This window comes from Chenopodium album, chromosome 7 (genome assembly GCF_948465745.1).
Source record: "Chenopodium album chromosome 7, dcCheAlbu1.1, whole genome shotgun sequence".
Lineage (NCBI taxonomy): Eukaryota > Viridiplantae > Streptophyta > Magnoliopsida > Caryophyllales > Amaranthaceae > Chenopodium > Chenopodium album.
The window spans coordinates 9,582,105-9,609,168 of NC_137840.1; the positions used below are offsets into that span (position 1 = coordinate 9,582,105).

Sequence of the window (27,064 nt, forward strand, 5' to 3'; positions counted from 1 at the left end):
TCAACACTCAATGGACGTATTTCAAGATGGATAGTCAACTTAGCCCAGTTCGATGTACGGTTTATGCCACAAAAAGCTATTAAAGGATCCGTGGTGTCAGACTTTCTGGCAGACTTTCCAATAGAAGACTCGACACCAATACAGGACAGTGAATTTCCAGATGAAGATTTGATGGTCACTGAAGATGATACTTGGACCTTGTACTTTGACGGAGCCTCAAACCAAAAGGGATGTGGTGTCGAAGTGCTACTAGTATCACCTAAAGAAGAACACGTCCCAATCTCAATAAAGCTTGATTTCGACGTTACCAACAATGCTGCTGAATATGAAGCATGTGTGGTAGGCCTTGAAACAGCCCTGGCATTGGGAGTAAAGAAGTTAAGGATATTCGGAGATTCCTCTCTAATCATCAATCAAATATCTAAAAGGTGGAAAGTTAGGAGCGAAAGCCTAGCTCCTTACCAAACTTATCTGGAAACTCTTACCGATCAGTTAGAGAAGGTAGAATACACATACCTACCAAGAGAAGAAAATCAATTTGCTGATGCCTTGGCAAGACTAGCCTCAATGGTTAGGATTCCCACGGATATCGAGCAAATGCCTCTAACTATCGAAAAAAGGCACAAACCAGCATATATACAGGCTATAGAAGACGACGACCCAGTCCAAGACGAAGATGAAGAACGAGAAGAAGAACCATGGTACACAGACATCCTCAACTATGTCATCAATGGAGAATACCCTCCTCATGCTGACAAAAGAGCAAAACGAGCCTTGAGACTTTTGGCTTCTCAATATGTACTCATAGACAACGAGCTACATAAAAGGGTACCTAAAGGTCGAGCTCTCCTATGCGTAGGGAAGGTGGATGCACAAAGAATAATGAGAATGATCCACGAAGGAATCTGTGGAACCCATATAAATGGCAAAATGTTAGTCCAGAAAATAATGCGAGAGGGGTATTATTGGACTACCATGAATAGGGATTGCCATCAATATGTAAAAAGATGCCCTAAGTGTCAAATTTATGCCAATTTACAGCACGTTCCTCCATCTTTGCTTTACACCTATACATCACCATGGCCATTCTCTACATGGGGAATTGACATAATTGGAAAGATCGTTCCTCCAGGGACGGGAGGCCATGAATTTATTCTAGTAGCGATTGATTACTTTACGAAGTGGGTTGAAGCACAATCATATGCTAAACTCACCGCAAAACATGTAGCACTTTTTATCGAGAGAAATATCATTTGTCGATATGGAGTCCCACATGAAATGATAAGTGACAATGGAACTCACTTTCAAGCCGAATGTGAAGAATTGCTACATAAATATGGTATCCAACATCATCATTCGTCCCCTTATAGACCTCAAGCAAACGGAGCAGTCGAGGCAGCTAATAAAAATTTAAAGACTATCATCGAGAAAATGACAGAAAATTACAAGGATTGGCCTGACAAGCTTCACTTTGCATTGTGGGGTTATCGCACGTCAATCCGTACGTCAACAGGAAATACACCATTTTCTTTGGTTTATGGAATGGATGTCGTACAACCTGTCGAACTAGAAATGCCATCTCTACGTATTGCGCTAGAAAGTAAACTCGATGAAGTCGAATGGACTAGGGCACGATACGAAGAATTGATCCTACTCGACGAGAAACGACTAGAAGCTCTACATCACACTCAGTGTTATCAAACTCGTATGGCTAGACATTTTAATAAGAAGGTCAAGACAAGAAACATCAAAATAGGAGATTTGGTATTAAAAGCACTAAGGAAAAATGTTTTAGATCCAAGGGGAAAGTTTAGGCCTAATTGGTCTGGCCCCTACATTGTCAAAACAATCCTGTCAGGTGGTGCAGCAAAATTAACTGACATGGATGGCAATGAATTCTCAAACATGACCAATCTTGACCAACTTAAAAAATACTACCCATAATTACTTGAGTAGGACACCCAAGAGAGCTACGTTCGGCCTGATTCCTTAGGAAAGGATACGTAGGCAACCCATTACGGGTGCGGCCACTTTCTTTTTCGACATCTCCGCATTCCAGAACCTACAAAAAATCAACAAAAGTCGGAAAAGCAACTGGCGTCGCAGAACAGAGCCTGGCGCCAGCGAAAGGCCATTAGCGCCAGACGACAGTATTGGCGCCTGGCGCCAGACCTCAATATCCGGCGCCAATTCGAAATTATTGACGCCAATTCAGTAATAAAATCTGGGCGAATTTCGGTGTTTTTCGGAAAATTTTCGGCTTTCGTACTCGAAGAATTTCTGGAAAATCAATTTTTTCGGTTTTTCATTGCTTTAATAAAACAAATTTAAAGTAACAATTTAATTGAAAGCTGAAATTTCATTAATAAAATAAAACTGCATTGTTAATGGAATTTAAATAAAGCTGAAATAAATTAACTTTAAATAAAAACTAAGAATCTAATAAATCGAAAGCTAAGCAATATTCTAATCTTTCTTCTCCTTCTTTGCTCTTTTCCAATTCTTTTCTGTCTCCTCCTCTTCATCCATTACTTTGGCTAGTAGGCATCCTTTAGAGGACCTACATTCAATCTTAGAATGGATTGTTTCCCCTTCCGCTAGCACCCCATGCTTCTTTTCCACCCAAACCTTTTTGTCTGCAGTGGTAGCTTTCCTCTTCCCCTTGTCTTTAGTAGAATTCTTCTTCTTAGGCATTATAGGTGTCTTGAACTCAATTCTTGCACCTAAGCGTTCCTTGGCCGGTGTCACCCTGTCACCTAGACGATTTTTCACATCAGTCCTACCCTGATCAATTGAAGACTTCTTCAGCAACCACTTCTTTACATCATTAGGCAAAGAAGGGGGAACCTTTTGGGTAATCACTTCCCATAAAGGTCTAGCGCTCCAGTACGTGTCAAATTTATCTACTTCTTGAGATATGGGATACTCATAGGGAGGACGAAGATCCCCGGAAGGAATATTTTGAAGCAAGCCATATTGTCTCTTTACTCTGCAGGGATAATAATATGTCATGAGAGACAAGCTTGGAAGACGGCAGAAAGGTTGCTTGTTAACACCAACCATCCTTTTTATTTTCCACCATGGGATGACCCACTTGATAGCAAAGTCACGTGATTCAAAGACTTTCTTCCACCCATGGCGCCCAATTTTAGGGATGCGTTTCTTTCTTCTTACAAAGCAAGTGGGCGTGTAACTTTCAATGTCGTCCGGAGGGCTAATTAATCCTAATCTTTCCATTAGCCACATCTGAAAAAAAAAAAAAAAAAAAAAAAAAAAAAAAAAAAAAAAAATTGCAGGGGGCTATTTATACACAAATTGCGAGGACTTTCAACCTGACTGGAATACGTAGTCAGCGCCAATTGGCATCACACACCTGAAATTGGCGTCACCCATTTGCTCTTGGCGCCACACGCTAACAATAGCGCCTGGCGCCACGCGCCACAGGCTGACGCCAGCTGGCGCCAAGTCAACAGGACGGCCGCGTGTGCTCAGTTTGCGTTTGATATTAAATTGGAGTCGGTTAATGACTTTATGGCCCCGTTTTATTTTCTTCTAAATATCTTTCTATCCTTCTCTTAATTAATTAAATATAGCAATTATGTTTAGTTATTTGTTTATTCTTTTTTTTGGATCTTTTATTAAAATTCAAAAAATCGACCTTTCTCTCCGTTTTATTTTTCCTTTTTATTTTTTTTTTTTCTTTTTGGGGGAGAGAGTCGGATAATACCCTCCATCAATAATAAAAATGACGGAATTTTTTTGCAAAATTGTTATCACATTTGCACACACTAACATACACTAACATAATAATAATACATAATAGTAGATTTACAGAACAAAGTGTCTAAATAACAAGTCAAAGGCAAAGTTCTATAAAAAGTCAAAATAAAATGCATATACAGAAATAAACTACGGCGCCGGAGGACGTAGGCCCATCATGCCATAAAACTGCGCTGTTCGAGGAGTCACCTCTCCACCAGCTCCAGCCCCAGCACCAGTTCCAGTCTCCGTAGGAGGAGGGAAACTCAAAACAGGACCGCTCCAGTCAAGGCCAACCTGAGGCTGAGATCGCGGAAGCTGCTGCGATGACGAGCCAACCTCGTACATCCCACCACCTCTGAAAGCTGAGGTAGCCTCTCCTAAAGGCGCAGCCGGAACCTCCTCAGAAGAAGACCCTGAGCCCTCAGCAACGTCGGCTCGAGCAGCCTCAGAACGGCCACCTCTACCTCCTGACGAAGTGCGACGACGTCTCGAGCTAAACCTCGCCGGCTCTCTTCGCCCCTCAGGCCTCGTACGGGTGTGAGAAGCAATTGGTTGACCCTGCAAAAAGAAATAAAACAGAAATAAGGTGAAAACTGAAGCATAAGTGCATAAACAATAAGTAAAGAAAAGTTACCTCTCGGACGGCGTCGTCTCGACGACAGGTAGCTGCGTTCCTCATCCGGACGAGTTGGCTCCGGAAGGCATCAATGCATCGTGCCATAGCCGAAACCACCTCGCGTGAGAACTGTCAAGGAAAGTTAAGTCAATAAAAATGCATGATAATTGAATACAAGATTCTAGATTAGAGCTAGACTTACTCTGGTCTGATGACGAGGAATCGACCGCTCCACGAAGCGCTCGCTCTCAGGAGCCGGAGGAATCATCTCCTCGATCGGCCCGTACATCCCCTGGTAATGGATGGACATACGGGGTGGCACAAACTCAATGGGACCATCCTGATATAACAGAAAAAAGAAATCAGTAAGGTATTACTTGGGGGCTACTCAGTGCCAAACAAAAGCTAAGAATCTTACCCTCACATCCTCGGTCGGCACGGGGGCTGGAGCTAACAAAGGAAGTAGCTCCTCAGCATAACTCCGCCAAAGGATCAGATGGGATCGCCAAAGAGAACCAGGCTCCTCAGCCATGCTCGACAACTCTCTCTCGTTGAACATATGGCGTGGTGGAGGAGCAGGAACGACAAAGACATCGGAAGAGTGCTATCTAGCAACTCTCTCTCCTAAATACGCAACTGCTCCGTAGGTCCCCAGAAAATAACGGCGCTCAGCAGAGTACTGTGCGGCTAATCCAGGGACTGTCCAACCACCCCATGGCCGGTATGCTACCTCAGGTCCCTATAAAAATACCAATCGGGTAAGAACATGTGTGAAACATCGCAGAAGAGCAAGATAAGCACCAAGAATCATACCGAGATGATCCGACTCTGGACACGTGCAGTAGACAGGTCCACATGGTGGCCGCCCCAAGAGGCGCTCACCGGATACCCCCTCGGCGATGGTCTCGCCGGCGCAATGGAAGGAAAGTATTCATAGAACCAGATCTACAAAAGGCTAAAGCATGAGTAAATGCTAATTAGACATATAGGGCTAAATGTTATAGGGAATAACGTTTACCTCTACAACTTTCCAGAAAGCGGACAAAGCGACATTCGTCCTAAGAGACCGGTGGCGACACGAGTCCCTCAGTGCGTGAACGAAGTCAGTATAGGCCAAGCTGGCCCAGTCATAAGTCCCGATCCGCCGGAGATCGCGAACGGCAGGAAGATAGTAAAGCAATGCCCTACTACCCCTATCAGGGGAGAATGTCCCTGACAATAACATCAGCACGAAGATACGCACCCGCTGCTCTCGGGTGGTCGCATCGTCATCAAGAGCCGCTGCCAGCGTCGAGCGGCAAATCCCTCTAGCACTAAACTGAGTCGTCTCGACCTCAGCTCGGGCCCGAACAGCAATCGGTCCCAGTAGTTCCTCGACCTCTGGAGCAAAGACGTCGATACTGCCGTCGAATGGCAGCGGCACAGAAGAGAACTCCAGTCCTGTGATGAGACTGAAGTCTGTAGGAGTAACCATCATCTCACCCCATGGAAAATGAAATGTGTTGGTGGTGTCCCAAAAGAACTCCACCAAAGCGCGTACTACGTGGTGACCCCCGCTGGAGGCGACCATAGCCTCGGAGGTCTCAAACAGGGCAACCAACCCGCAAGACTCCCATAGGAGTCTCGTCTCTCGATCTCTGGCGATATGCATCCTATACAAATCACCGAGACCATCGCAGCCAGAGCCGTGATGTCGTGTCCTTCCTGGCTCGGTTCCCCGTCTCACCATCTCAGAAATGTGGTGGACAGGGGCAAAAAACAATGTCTGCTCATCCCACTCTGGGAACTGACCAAGCGAAGTGGATGGTGTTGTGTCATCCTCCACGGGCTCATGCTCCCGTCTAGTGTTTCGGGACCGTGAACCGGAGCCTCGTTGTCTAGCCATGCTACATTGTGCAGAATCATCATAAATCAAGGTTCTATAGTATCTAAAGGTTTGCCTAGCCGCATGATACTATGTTCGCAAAAACAGAGTATGTAGTACTAAAACAGAGCACAAATTCGAATTGAGCATGACAAGCATCTTTCAAGTAATCAAACAATTTCTTGCAACACTATAGTGATTATTGAACAAGAATTGCTAGCAAAAAACATCAAGAACGAGCCACATTGTTCTTCACGACCATAGGAGGTCCAACAATGGCGGATTGCTCATTTCTTCGCCAAATTGAGTCAAAAAAGTCTCAAATTACTCCCAAAGCAATATACAAACATAAACAAGCAATTTCATGGCATAAAATTTGATAAATAGAGCAAATTGAGCATTATAAGTTTTGAATTTTCATGAAATTCGTGAATGAACATACCAATAATTCATAAAAACCGATGTGAGTTGGAAGGAAACTTACATAGATCGGGAATATGGATGAAAAGAGCTTTGATTTGCAACAAATTTGAGCGAATTCGGTTGAGAAATGAATGAGCAACGATCAATTGAAGTTTAGGCTTCTTTCGAGCAGCGTTCGCAACAAACCAGAGCACGAAACGAACTGAAACGGGAATTTAAAGTGATTCCCGTGCTGGCGCCAGTCCCTAGGCATTGGCGTCACATTATGTGCTTGGCGCCAGACGCCAATATCAGCGCATGGCGCTAATGCGAAAAGCTGACGCTGATCGATTTTCAGCGACGCCAAAGCAGCCAGCCACCTTCTAGGGTTGTGCTAGCCTTCTGCAATATGTTTTGGGTTCCTTGGTACGCCAGTTAGCCCTCTGAGCAATTTGACATGATTAAGTAATCGGCTTGATTACATGAAGTGATCGACCTGATGAAAAGATCGTCTCACTAAGCTTAAAGCGCCTAAGCATTGGCTCATTAGCAAAAAGCACCGACATACAGGTTCATTAGCAAAAGGCACCGACATACAGGTTCATAAACAAAAGGGCACCGACATATAGGTTCAAGAGCAAAGAGCGCCGACGTACAGGCATAGCAAAAGCAAAGTTCAGGCGAACTTTTAAAGATCGACGGGCGTGGGTCTTCGGTATTTTCCTTTGGGAGATTATCGCATCAAATGAGGACAACTTCAAGAGAAGATGTCTTCGGCATCATTCCCAAGCTTGCGGAAAGTTGTCACAAACAACTGAAGGTAATTTCGGGCGAAATTGTTTTCGATCATAGTTCCTAAGGCATGGAACGTGATCATAATGCGGATGAGAATTATTTCAAGAGAAATAATTTTCGATGATATTCCCTTGGACGTGGAATATTATCAAAGCGGAGAGGATCGTTTCGGGCGAAGCAATCTTCTAATTTGGAAGCAGTTACAAGGCGTAGCGGTTTTCAAGCGGGATGGCATTCTCTAGCTTGCAGGAGGTCATCAAAACAATCGGTTACTTTCAGAGACGTGTGCTTGACGGTGCAAGATACGTGTTTCTTAATTCTTTTATCTGTTTAACTAACATTTTTTTGCAGGTATTGGCGTTATAAGATTGATTTAGGATCGCAGAACGTTCTGAATCATTCTCCGTCCCTATCGATACTTTGACTTTCGTTTTCGAAACTTGCGTTTCTCCAAACTCAGTCAAAGTGGGGGCTTCTGTAGACACCCATTTGTGTCTCCCCAAAACCAAACCCATTGATGAGTACCTTTCACGTCGAATCATGATCGAATGAAACGAAAGTGTGGAAAGGTCTAGTGTTGCGGAAAGTTTTATTTCTTTTCCTTTCTCTTCTCTTTGTTTTTGAAAACTTTATTTTAAGAAAACAGCCAATCCAGTTTGTTTGGTCCATGATAAGGGTCCAATAGTGGTGTAGTTGGATAGGGCTTGCAAAGACCTTTCCAACGATATATTATAAGCCCAATTCCGATGAATATTGAGGAAGTTATGGCCAATTTACTAAACTGGGCCCGGTTTGAGTTTTAAGTACGGCCCAATGATCTAGGGGAGGGCCTAATATGATTTATCATTCCTAATGTAATTAGGAATGGTTTTGGTCTTCTAGAACATTCTAGAAGGTCTTATCATTCTTAATTCAATTAGGATTCTTTAGAGTTTTAATTAGATCAAATAGCATTTTCGACTGAAATTATATTATTTTATCTTCCAGTACGGTAAAATTATCATAGTTTCGAAAACGTGTTAAAAGCCGGTTTGGCGTCCAACCCCAGGCCTTGGCGCCTGGAACCAGGATTGGCGCCAGACGCCAGCCATTGGCGCCTGGCGCTAGCCACTGGTCCTGGCGCCAATGAGCCAGGGCTGGCGCCAAGTTGTTTCTGTGATCTTCAGACTCTGTTTTGATAAATTATCTTTTTTGGCCGATTTTCTTTATAAATATCGTATCAAAAACTCCGTTTTCATTCATCTACAATCAACAATCACCAATTATCTCCAATCACCGATTATCAATTTTCTACAATCTACAATCAATAATCATCAACATTCTCCAATTCTCTTTATTCATCATCTTTCTTTCATCAATTCTCAATTCTTAATCTTTTGGCAATCTTTCTTTCTTGCTTTTTCATACAAAATTCCGCATTCACAAGATCTTGAAGCACCTAGCCATATTCGAAGTTGCCTTTGCCCTAGACGTGAAAGGTTTTAATTTCTGAGGGTTTGGTCCCAAATCTCTCTTTCAATTATTTAATTTAATTGCTTTGTTTATTATTTTCCTTGAAGTTACTAACGTGTGTATTTTGTAATTAGAAAGAGGTACGAGGCATCCAAGTAAGTACTTTAATTGATTAATTGATATTATGATGTAGATATCATGTCTATATTGTTATTATGATATTCCTAGTATCATGTCTAGGTTAATTTTAATATCAAATATGATTGCTATGATGCTTCCTATGTTCTTCCTAATATTAATTCATGTTAGTATCATGTTAGGGCTAAAGATTTGATTTTTATTGCTTAGTGACATGCTAGGGTTTGTTATTAATCTTGTTAGTATCATGCCTAGGATCTTGCTGTGCTTTAACATGATTATGATGATTATGATTAGTAATATTATTATTAATGATGTTGATTATTTATTATGTTGCTTGATATATATTATATATTCTTTATTGCTTGATCACCTTTTATGTATGTTTAAAGGGAATTGGTATTTGCAATCACGCTTAATAAGATAATTAATAATCTTGTTAGGTTAATTGTGATTATAATTCAAGTGATCGCCAATAATAGATTTATTTGTGCATTAATGTTCAACCAACATAGATTAAACGGGTTTAGGGTTAATCCTATTGATTGTATGTTAGTCAGAAAGCGCACATGAATACGAGCAGAATAAAGTAGAGGCCTATTATTAGGGCAGGTTCAATCTCTTTTAGGTTGGATTTGTACCATCATCCCCGAACCCTTATTTGGTTCATGACCTTATGGAGTTGACGATCTCTTGGATCGTTAAGGGGTGTAACCTTCACCTCGTGAACGGTTTACAAGTTCCTTAAAAACTTGTTGGCGACTCTTTTGCTCTATCTTCTTCCCTTTTGGACGCCACCGTACTTTAGTGTATGATCACAGTGGGATTCAAGCTAGTGGGATTTTAAAGGCTTGAAATTATTCCCTACAACAAATAAATGCACAAAACAAGGAAACTAATTACGGAAAGCACAAACTAACGAAATAAAGAACAAAATTAAGGAAAAGCTAAGGAAAAGGGCTATAAAATAGCATGAATATCATCCTAAAAGAGGCCAAATGAGTGCCATAAATGACACTCATCAAATTCCCCCAAGCTAAACTTTTGCTCGTCCTCGAGCAAAACAAAGCAATAAAGAATAAGGATGAAAAACTTATTCAAAAAGAAAAAGAAAGACTCAAGATGAGAATATACACTAAGACTCACTGTCGTAGGAATCATGGTCGTTTTTAGCTACAAAAAGCCCTTTAAACCCCAAAGTTGCCTATGAGGACGAGTGAGGTCTCGTAAAGGTTTTCTAAGAGCTTACCTATAACTCTCATAAAGAGAATATGAGGCAAAACAACTAGGCAAAATCAAAAGAAAAGAAAAGAGAAAGATAGAAAACTCTACGAGTTGGGCTTTTTCATCATGACTACGATTCAAATGAATGAAAAACTTTCTCAAATAAATAGAGGTGTGCACATTTCAAGATATCCAAGGTTGATAAAATAATAAATCATGCTAAGCATAGAGAACTAAGTATCACACTACACTTTCATCCCGTTCTATCTTACCGCGTTCTCCCTACTAGCTTCATATCAACCTCTAGTGAGCATCACAATGATTCCTCGAAGGAACCGGAAAAAGAAAAATTTAAGCTACTCGACATCTTGACTTTGCATCCCCTCTCCTTAGGCTAAAACTCACATTCCTCTCCTCCGAAGAATGACTCAACCACTTAGGTCAAAAGGGCTTTCCCAAAGGTTGTAATGCAAGGGCGAGAAAGGGTGTAGGTAGGCTAAAAATTTGAAATTGGTGATTTTCCTAATCAATGAAGCAAAAGAATGGCCAATTCTTAGGATCACAATCAAGTAGTCACCAAACCAAACAAAAATACATACACCTTATACCCCCAAGCTTATTGAAAGCTACATTCACAAACATATACACAAAAGGCGTAAACTCTCCTCCTCCAAGCTAAAAGGAAACATTGTCCTCAATGCATAGAAGGAGAAAAGAAAACAACAAAATATTTTTGGATTTTCATTTCTTAATTTTTTTCTTATTGTAATGCTTTGTCCTTGCCTCTTCTAACTTTGGACGGCTTTTGAACTTTGCACTTCCTTTGTCCTTGCCTTTTTATATTGGACGGCTCTTTCATTTATTCACTTGCCATTATTCACAAAATATACACAAAACACGAACTTGCTTTCATTGTCGAACCAATAACCAAACTCATACACCACAATCTCCAAAATATGACCATTTGATTCACAAAAACCAAAAATGGAACAAAAAGAAACAAAAGGCTCAAGAATCTAAAGATGTGGCTTGAAAAGAAGGGAAAAGGCTCAAATGGTTAGCAAGAAGGCAAATGTAAACCCAAAAGGAACAAAAATTGAAAAGAACACTTCCTAGAAAAACAAAATATACCACCCCGAAAAGATGCCTTTGTCCTCCCTAAATGGTTCGGTCTCGGATTCAAGAACTATGAGTCAAGTTTCAAGATTAGGTTTGCAAAAGTCAAGGATCCATGCCGCTCATGCAAATATATGTAGAAGGCTTGAAAAACAATGAACCTCACACGGATGTAGCAAAAACTCACTATTAGCATCAAATCAACCATAGGGAGCAACTACCAACAAGCCACAAATAAGTAGAATCCGGCTTCATGATCCTCTTAGTTCTAACCAACTACCTTAGTATGAATTATTTCTTAAATCAACCGAACATAATCTCAAAATGTGCAAACCTCTATTATTTAGGAAGTGAATCATTCAAAGGCAAAAGTTAAGTGATATGGAGTCCAAATCATAAAAGAGAATAAAAGAAAAAGCCTCAAAACTATAAACAAAGCAAGAGGAAGATAAAGAAAAGAAAAATAAAGGAAAAGGGAAGAACAAAGAAATAAGAGAAGCGAGAAATGAAGAAAAGAACAAGAATGCACATGTAACACATAAATCCCAATCGTAATACAAGTGATCTAATGGCAACAACAACAAAAGATCCCAAACACGCAAGGTGTTAAACACATACATCCTCGAACCATTCATCTCCCCTATACTAATCTTAATCTAAGCAACCAAGAAAATGAAAGAAATAAAAGGAAAGATCTCACCGGATAATTCGTGCTTAGCCGAGAATAAATAGTGAATATAAGAGTTACCGAATAAAACTCCAAAATAGAAGCAGGACAATCATAGCCGGAAGAGAGCAAAAGAAATAAAGAAAACTATATACAAAGAAAATTGTTAGTAACTTCCAAACAAAACCAAAAGATAAGAAAAGAAAAGAAATCAAAATAAAGGCGAAGAATCAGAGATAGAGATATATCATCAGCAAAACATCAGAAAATCATCGATAAGACAAACAGATATCATACATCATCGGCAGAATCACAGCAGAAATCGTTAGAAAATCATCAGAAGAAGAATATCATCATCAATAGATAGCAGCAGAAAGGAAGTTCGAACACAAAGCCATAGAGAACCATCAAAGCAAGGGGGAATCATGTAAAGCACAAACAAGTATAAAAAGCACCCCCAATCTTACCATGAGCTACCCCCCTAAGCTAAACCAACAATAAAGCATGAAAAAGCAGGACTGGAGAAAATCAAGCAATAAGGGGGGGGGGGGGGGTAGCCAAGTCGGTCTCACTCGGCACTATAGTAAGGGGTAGACTAAGAGCTCCCTTCACCATTATCAGGAACAACACGACGAACCACATCGTCCGTAGCTAAAACACTCTTCCCTTTTGTCCTAAACTTATTCCTAAGCAAATCTAAAGCATAGAAATGCGACCAATCATCCAAAACAGGTGGACCCGAGAGTCCCCACCTCCCATCGGTCTCAGGCGAAGGAAAAGGTTTAGGGTTGCCCGGATCGTATGCAAAATCACACACACCCCCCCCCCCTCGGCCTCTTATAATCATAGTCCCCTCGGGTAGTCCCGCGGATAGCACTAGGTGCCACATGGGGCCCCTCCCAATAGGGATAACAAAGGCGAGGTCCTATGGTCTCATCGTACGGTTCCCATTGAGGAATTGGTCCCTCTTGGACCGGAAGGTAGGGGTAGTTCAAATATGGTTCAATCTCTCCTTTAGAAACATACAAATCATAGATTCTCCTAGCATGGTAATCATAACCCCCATCAAAATCATTACCCAAAGAAGGGGAAGACAAGGAAAGGGAAATAGCATCAATATTATCATGCAAGCTAGACAAATCAATAGAATGAGAAAAAGAAGGAGGAGAAGAGTTAGAAGTACCTCCCCGAGAACTTGGGGGAACACGACGCTTGAGACGAAGGTTAGGCAAAGGAACCTTACGAATAGAACGATCAATAGCCATCTTGTTTGGCCGCCAAGGCAATTTTGATTTCAAATCACGGACCATAGCTTCGGGATGAGGAATGAGACACCAATCCGTAGTCCGACACACTTTCCAAACAAACAAATCCTTTTTAGTAGTGTGTTCCAAAAAATTTTGATTAATCAAAGCATAGATGCTTAGAAGATGGGAAGGGGTCTTCTCCCTCTTATCATGAATGGGCTCAAGGCAGTTAAGCATAGGCCCATATTTCTTGTCAAGTGAAAGCACTAAGATGGTGATCATGCCGCCTATTTGAATGCTACCCGAGAGGAAAACCCAATCACGAATATCGGTAAACCGATCAAGCAAATGAGAGGCAAAATCTATGACTTCCCATCCTTCTTCCCATGGCTTATCCGCAAGCCAAAGCCAAATTAACTCTTCTTGGGATATGGCAGCGAGGGATTTCTTAGAGAATAAAGCATAGGTGAGGGTACGACTAAAATACCTCATAGCCGCGTGAATAATCGAGGCCGACTTTGAGTATTGCGGTCGATAAGCTTCTTCATCAGCTATGTGATTCCACCAAGCATCCTCACAATACTTATGATCTTTTTGCAAAGTGTCGAAGGTCGGATAGATATACGATGTCCCATCAAATGGCTTCGAAAAATGAAATGCCTCATTGAGAAAAGAAAGTGGAATTGAGTGATCATTGTTAAAGACTTGGAGAGATAGGGTTGGAGGCGAATCACCATGCTCATCCTCATAAACCTCAAGAGAAGCGAGGAACTCAAATGTAATGCGGGAAAATGTTGGTGCATTAAGATCAATGAAAGCCTCAAGCCCTAAGTTCCGAGCCAACATCCTAACGTCCTCATCAATTCCAAGCAAAGTTGTTGTCTCCCTATCATAGAATCTTGTGGAAAAGAGTTGTCGAGGTGACAAGTTGTAGAAGTTGTCCCAATGCTCTCGTTTGGTAAACTCGATGCCATATGTCTCCGTGATGTAAGATGGAGGAGAAACCACCTTCCTATGAGTAGAGCATTTCGCCCTTTTAGCACGACGAAGGGACTCCATCTACACACCACAAGCAAAATAAAGGTTCAATAACACGGGAAAATTGTATGCAAAGACAATGCATGATAATAGCAAATCCCATAAGGACCACAATAATCAAAGGAATAGGCAAGAATTCACAATCAAGTGAGAAATGCACTTAGAAAACCACAATTATAAACCATAATCATGCATAGTGAGCAACAACATTTCATGTCACCATCCAAACCCTTATGGACATCATCATCACCAAATCAACAACACCAAATAATGAATCCAACAATGGTAGTGCCAAAATTTTCAATAAACTCAAACAAAATCAACAACACCAAATCATATATTTATCAACAATTCATCATCAACACAATCAAATGAAGCAAGTAGTAAGCAATATGGGTATGCTAATAAGGGTAGTACCAAACCAAATCAAATTTCCATGAACAATAAAGGTAGAAAATTTATCATGAGAATAAAGAAATCATACCTTCAATTGATGAGAAATCACAAAGAAATGGAACAAGGAGCACTATTACACACTAGCAACCCCAAATTGCAAACCTCAAAACTTCAATAAAAGAATACCAAAAATCTCAATTTAGGAGAGAGAAAATCACCATGAAAGTGCAAAAGTTGAGACTAAGAGCAATAATAAACTAGATGATTATGAATTTTGATGAAATTTTAATGACTATATGATGATGGAGGTGAAAATGATGCTTGAGTAAAGACAAAAAAAAAACATGAGTGAGAAATAAGGTAAGAGAGAGAGAGAAGGAAAGAGAATCGGTGGGGTTTAAGGGGGGAAGACGAGTAGGGGCGCGGCCGCACCTGGCTCGTGCGCGCCCGCACCTCCCTGGGAATTAAACCTTACCATTCTCTTTTCCTTTTTAAATGAGCACAACGGTGGGCACACAATTTATGATGATGATAAACACCAACATAGGCAGTAACAAAACTCCATTTTAATGGGTTCAAAACTAGAATTTCATGAACCCACAATAAGAACCCACAAATCTCCATACTTACACATTTTCCAACTCATGAATTAGGACATTTCTACCTCAAAATTGGCACCAAGATGGTTGGATATCAAATAAAAACCACCTACAACACAAAAGAAAACAAGATTAAAAAAAAAAAAGAATAAAGGCATCAAAGGAAAATCAAAGAAAAATGAGAAAAGGGTTAAAAACTCGGGTTGCCTCCTGGTAAGCGCTTGTTTAACGTCATTAGCTTGACGTTCTCCACCCTTCAAGGTGGATCATAGAGAGTCATATCATGAATGACCCCGACAAAAACTCCCTCATAGTAACGCTTAAGCCTATGACCGTTGACCTTGAAAGTTCTTGAGAGATCCAGAGGAGAAATTTCAATAGCACCATTTGGGAAGACCTCTTGAACAACAAATGGATCGGTCTAGCAGGACATCAACTTTCCGGGAAAAAGTCTCATTCTTGAATTGTAAAGGAGCACCTTATCTTCGGGATTGAACTCCTTCTTCTCAATTAGCTTATCATGCACCTCCTTGGCTCTAGCTTTATATAAACTAGCACAATCATAAGCATCCTAACAAAGCTCTTCCAACTCATGGAGATCTAACCAACGTTACTCACCCGCACTTGTCAAATCAAAATTGATCTTCTTTATAGCCCAATGAGTACGATGCTCAAGCTCAACCGGGAGATGGCAAGATTTACCATAAACCAAGCGGTAAGGAGTGGTACCAATAGGAGTTTTAAAGGCCGTTCTATATGCCCACAAGGCATCATCAAGCTTATTCGACCAATCCTTCCTATTTCTTGCAACCGTCTTCTCAAGTATCAACTTGATTTGACGATTGGACACCTCAATTTGCCCGTTAGTTTGAGGATGGTAAGGGAGCCCAAAACGTTGGTTTACCCCATGTTTCTTCAACATTTTCCGGAAAGCACAATGCACAAAATGAGACCCGTTGTCGCGTATAACCGCCTTGGGAATGCCAAACCTTGGGAAGATTATATTTTTAAACAACTTCATTACCACCTTATGGTCATTTGTTGGAGAAGCAATGGCTTCAACCCATTTTGACACATAATCGACGGCAACAAGAATGAATTGATTCCCATATGAAGAAGGAAAAGGACCCATGAAATCTATTCCCCAAACATCGAAAATTTTCAACTCGAGGATGGGTTGTTGGGGCATCTCATTTCTCCTTGAAATGTTCCCGGTTCTTTGACATTGGTCACAACTTTTTACAAATTCCCAAGTGTTCTTAAAGAGGTTTGGCCACCATAATCCGCATTGAATCACCTTAGAAGTCGTTCTAGAAACACCCATATGTCCACCACTAGGATCCGAGTGACACATCTTCAACACATTTGGTATTTCCTCATTTAGCACACATCGACGTAACAAACCATCAACACCTCTCTTATACAAAATTGGCTCATCCCAAAAATAGTTCCTAGCTTCTCTCTTAAGCTTCTTTCTACGATTCTTGGAAAAAGAAGGAGGAAACTCCTCACAAGCAAGGTAATTAACCAAATCGGCAAACCATGGGAGTTCCTTAACATTTATCGATTACAAGAAGTCGTCCAACATTCTATCTTCAATAGGGGACCCATCATCTTGGACTTGAAAATCATCAAGTCTAGATAAATGGTCCGCAACCACATTTTCCGCTCCTTTCTTATCTCGAATCTCAAGATCAAAATATTGAAGTTCAAGAACCCAACGAATTAACCGTGGCTTAGATTCCTTTTTCCCAAAGAGATATTTCAAAGCCGCATGATCGGTGAACACAATAGTCTTGGACTCCAACAAGTAACAACGAAATTTTCGAAGGAATGAACAATTGCTAAGAACTCCTTTTCCGTTGTTGTGTAATTCCTTTGAGCATCATTAAGGGTCTTTGACATGTAATAGATGACATGGAGCTTCTTATCAACCCTTTGAACCAACACTCCCCCAATAGCCGTATCACTAGCATCACACATAAGCTCGAAAGGCAAATCCCACCTAGGGGCTTGTACAATGGGAGTGGAAGTCAAAGCTTTCTTCAATTTGTTGAACGCCTCCAAACAATTATCATCAAACACAAAATCAACATCTTTTTGGAGAAGGTCATTGAGGGGCTTGGCAATAAGTGAGAAATCCTTGATGAATCTCCTATAGAACCCCGCATGCCCCAAAAATGATCTCACTCCCTTTACATTCACCGGGGGAGGAAGCTTTTCAATAACCCCGATCTTGGCCTTATCCACTTCTATTCCTTTATGAGAGATTTTGTGTCAAAGCATTATTCCTTCCTCCACCATGAAGTGGCATTTTTCCCAATTCAACACTAAGTTCACTTTCTCACACCTGACTAAGCATTTTCCAAGATTCTCAAGGCAATCCTCAAAAAAAACCCCCCTACGGAGAAATCATCCATAAAAACCTCCATTTCTTCCTCCAACATATCTCCAAAAATGCTCATCATACATCTTTGGAAAGTTAAGGGAGCATTGCAAAGACCAAACGACATTATCCTATAGGCGAAGGTTCCATAAGGGCATGTGAACGTTGTCTTCTCTTGATCATCGGGGTGAATCGGGATTTGAAAGAATCCCGAGTAACCTTCAAGGAAGCAATAAAACTTGTGCCTTGTTAGTCTCTCAAGCATTTGATCAATTAATGGAAGGGGAAAGTGATCCTTCTTGGTGGATGTGTTTAGACGTCTATAGTCTATACACATACGCCAACCGGTGACCGTTCTAGTCGGAATGAGCTCACCTTTCTCATTCTTGACTACGGTCATACTCCCCTTCTTTGGAACGACATGAATGGGAGAGACCCACCTAGAGCTTAAGATGGGGAATATGATTCCCGCATCCAAAAGCTTGGTGATCTCCTTTTTTACTACCTCCCCCATTTGAGGATGTAGCTTACGTTGTCGTTCAATAGAGGGAAGGGTGCCTTCCTCAAGCGTTATATGATGCGTACACAAAGCGGGGTTTATACCTTTGAGATCATCAATGGTATAGCCCAAAGCACCTTAATGCTTTCTCAAAACATCACATAGCGCTTGAGCTTGGCTCTCACTCAAGGATGCACTAACAATTACAGGATAAGTAGAATTTGGGCCTAGGAATTCATACCTAAGGTGTGATGGTAGAGGTTTGAGCTCTACCATAGGCACACCTTTACCTTCTTTGGTCGAGGCTACTTGTAAAGCATCTTGATTTGAAATCCCCATGCAAATTTGTTCATCGCTTCCTTCAATGCTTCCATCAAACAAATCTTCATACAATTTTACTTCCTTGCTAGGAGCACCTATCTTTTCGTTGTTTAATAAAACACACTCAAGAGGATCATTAGATGTGAGCAATTGCTCATGCATGGATTGCACAATATTATCAAGAACTTCAACACTCATGCAATTTTCAAAGGAAGAAGATGGATATTTCATACCTTCATTCAAATCAAACTCAACTACCTCCTCTCCTATCTTAAGAGTTATCTTAGCACTCTTGACGTCAATCATAGCCCCCGATGTAGCAAGGAATGGTCTACCTAAGATGATAGGGATATTAGCATCTTCATCCATATCCAACACAACAAAATCTACCGGAATGACAAATTTCCCCACCCTCAAGGGAACATCTTTTATCTTACCTTTTAGGATCTTGATCGACCTATCGGCTAATTGCAATGTAATCTTGGAAGGTAAAAGTTCCCCTAGCTCTAGTCTTTGATAGACCGAATATGGCATAAGGCTAACACTAGCTCCTAAGTCACATAAGGCATTATCAAATTACATCATATTAATAGCACAAGGGATAGAGAAATTTCCGGGATCCTTCAACTTAGGTGGCATCTTATTCATTAGGATTGCACTACAATTCTCGGTTAGGGTAACCGTCTCCGCCATATCACATGTCCTCTTTCCGCTCAAAATTTCTTTAAGGAACTTAGCATAGTTTGGCATTTGTTCTACCACATCGGTGAAAGGAAGAGTAAGATGAAGTTGCTTAAGCATCTCTATGAATTTTCCAAATTGCTCATCCAATTTGTGCCTATTATACTTTTGGGGATAAGGGAGTTTGGGCTTGTAAAGTTCTTTCTCTTTCTCTTTCACTCTTTCTACTTGTTCCTCCTCAATTTTCTCAATTATAGGACCCTCATCTCCCTCAATCTCAATAGGGCTCTTGCTAGTACTCTCTCTAGCATCACTCTTCTTAGGTACTCCACTCTCAAGGACCTTACCACTCCTAGTGACAATTGCATCCATAGGGTTCTTAGAATTTAAGTTCAATGAAGTCAAAGAAGAAGGAGAATTCTTAAATTCCTTAAAGTCACTAGTCAATTGAGAAAGTTGGTTTCCTAATTCCTTATTTTGAATCAACATGTCATTAAACTTCTCATCATTCACGACCATGTAAGATTCTAGCAAATTGGCTTGTTTCTCAAAAACCTCTTCCAAGAAACTCCTAGAAGAAAATGGTTGATCATGGAAATTATCACTTGGGCCTTGAGTATTTGGAATGGATCCAAGTGGGGTCCCCCTTTGAACATTAGGTTGAAAATTTCCCCTACTTTGATTATTCCAATTACCCCTAGCTTGATTTTGGCCATGATGTTGACTATGGTTACCATAACCTCGGTTATGATCCCCATGCCCTCGGCCGTGACTTTGACCATTATAACCATGATTGTTATAGCCACCATGAATCTCTTGGACTACATGATTTCTACAACCACCACTTTGATTATAATTATCATAGTTTGCTTGGTTGTGATAATTCCTATTTCCAACATTTCTTTGAACTTCAAATCTAGGTTCAAAATTATGATAACCAACATAATTCACATGCTCATTTTCAATTCCATCATATTCTTCACAAGGAACATTTGGGGCACATAAAGGCATCATGATCATTCATTCCACATAAATCACAAGGCCGACATTCTCTAATCATGCAACAAGAAGAAGGAAAAGTGTTAGAATAAGAATGTGTACCTCTCCCCTTATTTTGGGAGGGAAGAATCGGAGCTTGCGAAGGAGGACTCTCAAGCTTGGCCTTGAGGGATACGACTTCTTTCCCTAAATCCGAAATTAGAGTGGTCAAATCATTGATGGCATTGAATTGTTCGATCGAGCACCCCTTGCTAGTTGGATCCTTTTCCACCTCTTGCCAATTCATATAATGTCTCACCACTTCATCTATTGCATCCACCACTTCTTCTTCCGTTTTGTTCATTATCGGGCCTCCAGCTCCGGCGTTTAAGCTTGCTCTTCTTTGAGAACTCAACCCACCATAGAAGATTTGTATAATTTGGTAGGTAGGAATTCCATGATGTGGAAACTCTCGTTGATACTCCTTATACCTCTCCCATGATTCATAGAGACTCTCATTAGGCCCTTGCTTGAAATTTTGGATCAAAGCCCTAGATTCCGTCGTTTTCTTTTGTGGGAAAAAGCGAGATAAGAAAGACTTGGTAACTTCATCCCATGTCCTTAGGGACCTTGGTTTGACCTCCTTGTCCAACCACTCTAAAGCTCTTCCAATAAGAGAAAAGGGAAACAACTTGAGCCTAATATACTCTTGAGCAACTCCGGCTACCACAATTGTATTACAATACTTCTCAAAATCTTTGAGATGCTTGAGAGGATTTTCACTTTTTTCACCACCGAATTGTTTCCTCTCGATCAAGGTAATCATAGCCGGTTTGATTTCAAAATCGTTATCCGGAACCAACAATGGAACAATCCCACTCTCATACTTGTAAGCACCCGGAGTGCCTAACTCCTTCAATGTCACTCTATGAGCTTCTTCCGTGTTCACTTGCACACACAATCTCAAACAAAATTATTAGTAACACGGCTACAAATGTAGCCTAAAAGAAAGAAGAAAAATCTTTTTGTATTTTTGAATAAGATGGAATAGACTCAACAACAATACAAAATCACAACGCCATTCCCCGGCCACGGCGCCATTTTGACGCGGGTCGAGGCTAGGTCGTTGAAACTAACCCCTACCCAAGGCCAAACAAAATTTGTAATCTCTCAACACACCCTTATACAAGTATAATGGTAAGTCGAGGGTCGAACCACTAAGGAATGGAGAGTGATCTTATATTGCCAAGTCATGCTATTCCGGAAAGGTTAAGTAAGGGTGTGAATGCTAAACAACTAGTCAAGCTAAGTTTGGACAAATGTAATGAATACTAGGGCTCGGGATCCACATATACTTGTAACGGTTTCCGCTAATTGGGAAAGAATTGACTAAATCGAGTGATGCAAAGGAAAACCAATCATGCAACCAAAAGAGCATATCAAGCTATTTTCCTAGAGGTCTAACTAGTGTCAACTACGATAAACTCTAGCTAGGAACGTCACAAGACACCTCAATCGTTAAATGCAAGCCACAAATCAATGGTCCGTATCAATGTGAACCTACAATGCAATCTAGTGTGAATAACTAGGGGGATCAAGCCTAAATCAAACACACACATGCACATAATCAATTAACCAATTTAATCACATCATCAACTCCATCAATTTCCCCAAATTAACATCAATCCATTACTCATACATGCTTCACCATTACCCTAGCAAGCAAACTACTCACTAGCCATTGAAATTAAGATCAAAACAAGGCTAAACAACAAATTCATCATGATCAAATTAAACAAGCTAAAATCAAATCACAAATCAATCAAACTTCAATTAAACTTGAACTTTCAACAAAACAATTGAAATCAAACTAAAGATCAAACTAAAGATTGAATTAAAGAAAAGGAATCCTTACAAACTTGATCAAAGATCAAAGGAAATGGAGAAATCTTCAATCAATAACAATCCACCATGAAATTCTCTATCTAAAAATCTAGAGTTTCTCTCTCTAAAAATCTAAAACTAACTCTAATTCTATTCTAATTCTCCTCTCCTAAAAATAGAAGGAAAAACTATCTATATAGGAAAGATACAAAAGAAAAGTTAGTTAGATCGTCCCAAAAGAAACCCCGGAAGGCACGGTCGCAACAAAGGAGAGGCGCGGCCGCGGGAAAAAGGTCGCGGGAAAAAGGAAATATACTAGGCGCGCCCGCGCCACCCAGGTGCGCGGCCGCACTACCCTCGTGTGCGCCCGCACCTAGAAGCAGGGGAGCCCCCCTCTTCTTCTTCCAAGCTCATCCTCGTGGGCTCGACTTTATGATGATGATGAACACCAAGGTGGGCAATCTTGAGAGGGCCATTTTGGTGGGTTCATGGCAAAGATGACGCCCCCACCGCATACGTGCACTGATCTCTTGACTTGCTCTTGCGTTCCTTTAAACTTGAAGTTCCAAAAGGAGAACATGAGGCATCAAAGTTGATGAGAAAGATAAGAGGAAGGCTCGGGATTCCTTGGAAACACGATCATAACCTAAAAACAAATGAAAACAAACAAATAAAAGGGAAAAAGAACAAATAAACGAAGAAATGCACAAAACAAGGAAACTAACTACGGAAAGCACAAACTAACGAAATAAAGAACAAAATTAAGGAAAAGCTAAGGAAAAGGGCTATAAAATAGCATGAATATCATCCTAAAAGAGGCCAAATGAGTGCCATAAATGACACTCGTCAATAAACACATTAAACGGAGATTTAACATAAAAGAAGAACGGTTAGTTTCCTGAGCACTTAGATAAATCACTTTTCCTTTATTGTTTAAATAACTTTAATTGAATAAATAGTGTTATTTGATCACTTTAAAAAAAAATTTAATTAATTAATTAATTCACATAGTACTCTTTCGTTAATCAAGACTAGAATTTGAATAATTAATTGTTATTTTATCACTTAAGACAAGGCGAATATTGTTTATTTATTGTTCTTTCACGAATATTGATTAAATAAGAATAACGACTTTTGCAATGTAATTCCTACATGATTAATGCGTGTAAATAAAATCAACTAACTTAGTCTTTAGGTATCACGTTGCATATATTGTTTGGTGATGAAATTGTGAAAAAGGAAGAGCTAGTAGAGGCCGCACTAGGGCTAGAATAGCGATTACCCTCTAAAGGGAACGTTATTTTAGTACCCTCTCTCCCAAACTCATTTCTGGTTTATATATGTAGATCAATTTGGGCATGGGTAAACTTACGATTCGTGCTAATTATCCCATGAACTCCACATGGGAGAAAGACATGAACGAGGTTTATGAGTTTTCCTAAAACTCATTGGCGACTCCCTACTTGTTTCTTATAAAAAAAGCGTGATGAAAAAATCAATTCTAATTCAAGGTCCCCCAAACAGTCAGAAATTCAAATCCTAACCCACCTTAACAAGTGTAAAGTCCTAGGCTTTTAAATGGAAATGGGCATCTAAGGAAGGACCCACCTTAACAAGTGTAAAGTCCTAGGCTTTTAAATGGAAATGGGCATCTAAGGAAGGACCCCCTTACGATGGGATCTCCTTCCTTACAACGCCCACACCTTTTGCATAGTTCGTTTGAATGCATCAGCATTGTAATTTCTTTCAGTACATAGCTTTCCAACTAGGAGTAATTCCAGATTTTCCTTTGGTTTTGTCGAATCTGTGCCCCGTAAATCCACAATCCCCGCATCAAGATTGGAACACTTGGAGATAAGGTCATCGGCCATGGGACCGGAGATTCCCGTTCGAGACGGAGGTCGACTATCTTTCGAGGAGGAAACCCTATCTTGCGAGGGAGAGCATTTCAAGATTGGTCTTTATTTATTTAACTTGTGTAGTTGTACTTATTTTACTTACTAACTTATAAGTTAGTAATTTATAATTATATGTAAATATGATTTTTGAACAAATATATAATTGTAATATTATGAGTAAAATAATAAATCTAATATACAATTGTAGAGTCATTTTTGCAACACTTAACCACATCACTCCAAAACCCCAATCCTACAATTTGGTGTAATTTTTTTTTTTTACTTTTTTTTTTTTTGGAAAATAACTACCTATCTTTTCATTTTCTTTTTCTTTTTTTTTTTGGTTGTCAATAACTTTCATTTCTCTAAATTTTAGATAAAATAAATAAATCACTTTCACTTTTATTATTTTACAATACAATATATATCTCCATATATAATTACACATTTTTTAACAATATTTAACTACAAGCATATTTATTATGTTTTTTCATCTTATAAAATAGTTAATATATAAACTACCCACTTTACTTTTTAATTTTTGAGGGAACTACCCACTTTACTTAATATTACAAATATACACACTATTTTTTTATAACACAATATTGGAAGGAATTTTTATGTTTTTTCATCTTATAAAAAAGTTAATATATAAACTACCCACTTTACTTTTTAATTTTTGAGGGAACTAGCCACTTTACTTAATATTACAAATATACACACTAATTTTTTATAACACGATAATGGAAGAAATTTATATTATAATTGTACATTTCATTTTTTTAATTTTGTATAATCCCAACTCTTGAAAACTTCAATCTTAAATTTATAGGCATTTTATTTATTTTTGAAAATAATATAGCCCCCCCCCCCCCCCCATAAGTTCTCTACCTTTTAGCTGCTTACTTTATGAAATTACTCGATTAGTGTTAATAATGGTTACTCCGTTACGGATATAGAGCTTACTTAGTTAATAATATAGGGGTTATGCAGTTTTCAGGGTTACGCAAAAAGTATAATAAGGTTTAAAAATTTCAATATAATACAGGTTACTCCATTTTTCTACTAGTAACCCTACGGTGTTGCTGCGCACAGAAAACTAACATGCTAGCATAAGTTCCACAATTTTCCTTTTAAAAAAATTTTCTACATTGTATTTATTTTAATACTCCATCCGTTTTTAAATACTTGCTCCATTTCTATTTTTGCACTATTCATTTGTCCTACTTTGGCTAATGTTTGTGATTTATACATAAGAAAAAATATAGTCTTTTGGGTACTTGTTGGAATCATCTCAATGAATAGATTATTAATTTTCAATTGTTAGAATTTATACTAATTGATAATTAAAGATATTAGTGATCAAAGATTAGCATCACCATGCGTGTCTAAGAAAAATGGAGCAAGTATTTAAAAACGGAGGGAGTATCTTACTATGTGATATATATAGACCTGGCAATCCTGACCCAGACCCAATGACCCGACCCGAATGACCCAACCCATGACCCGAAATTGACCTGAAACCAATGACCCGAAATTAACCCAAAACCCAAATCAACCCGACCCATACCCGACCCGAAGTGGAACTGACCCGACCTTGACCCGAAACTCGAAATGACCCAACCCGAAAAGACCCGACCCGAAGTTGACCCGAAACGTCCAGACCCGAAGTTGACCCGAGACCCAAAGTTGATCCGACCCGAAGTTGACCCGACCTTTAACTTGAATTAATTGACCCAAATAGACTCGAAACCCAAAGTGACCCGAACCAAATTATCTTATACCTAAAATGTCCAAAATCTATTTAAGCTAAAGACTTGACCTTAGCAAACCGAAATAGAAAAAAACCGCAATCAAATTGACTTAATTTTTTTTTTTATTAATTTGTAATGTGTAACATTGTAAGTAATTTACATATTTTGAGTATTACTTTTCTCGATTTCTTCGGCCTTCTATCTCTATAAGTTATTAAAAATTCGTAAAAAAATTAAAAGTTCCATGAAAAAGTAGCCTTAATAAATATATATATAGAGTGAGTTTTTCGTCAAATAAATAATATATATATATATATATATATATATATATATATGTACATATATACAAGGCTAAAATAAGAACTAGGAACTAATCTAGGCCCTTAGATCATGTTAATCAGATGTAAGGCTGTACATAATTTGGTCTGGACCGTAACCAAACCAGACCAAACCGCATTTTAGCGGTTTGGTTTGGTTTACGGTTTGAAAAAATATGGTTTGGTTTCGATTTTTTGGGAAATATGGTTTGCGGTTTGGTTTGGTTTTTCGAAAATTATAAACCAAACCAAACCGTAAACCAGTAAACCGCATTTTAATTAAATTAAAATATTTATTATATGTTATAAAAAATTGAAAAAACAAAAAAAAAAAAAAAATGAAAAATCATTAGAAGACAATACGGTCAGTATACTACTATACTCTATGCTCATTCTCAAATATCAATACTTAAAGTTCAATAGGTCATATAACTCATATTGCTCTTATTGTGTTAGCACTTAGCACTTGATTAGTTGGTTGTTATTTTTATTAAAACTTTGTAGTAAAAATTAATCCCTTTGGGCTATATTTTAACTTTATTATAAATTTATTAATATTTGACAATTTTTTAGGAAAAAATGTCGTCTCATCATAAACCGCAAACCAAACCGCACCAAACCGCATTATTACGGTTTGGTTTGGTTTGGTTTCAATACTAACATGGTTTGGTTTGGTTTGGAAAATTGACCAAACGTATTTTGCGGTTTGGTTTGGTTTAGACGCAAACCGCACCAAACCAGACCATGTTCACCCCTAATCAGATGGCTTACATGCTTCCCGTATCATTAATGGCATTTTTGTAATATTTTAACTTTATAAAGTAGTTTCCAGTTTCATTTCTCAAAAGTAAATGAAAATTTAGTAAAAGTAAATAAAAGCAGTCTTAAAGTAAATGAAATTGTCTTGAAAGTTTTAAAAACTGGAAAAAAGCTTGAAAACAGCGAAATTACGAGAATGCCATTAATGAGAGCGGGTGCAATGTGAGCCATTAGATGGAGTGCGATCAATGGCTGAGATTAGTTCCTAGTT

At 39.3% G+C, this 27,064-nt stretch overlaps 1 non-coding gene across 1 annotated transcript; it reads left to right on the plus strand.

The window, feature by feature from the left end:
- The first annotated feature begins 20,633 nt into the window (after positions 1-20,633).
- On the plus strand, positions 20,634-20,739 carry LOC145641287 (small nucleolar RNA R71). The gene has a single exon (XR_014115336.1). It is a non-coding gene; the product is annotated as a small nucleolar RNA R71 (small nucleolar RNA).
- Positions 20,740-27,064: the final 6,325 nt, after the last annotated feature.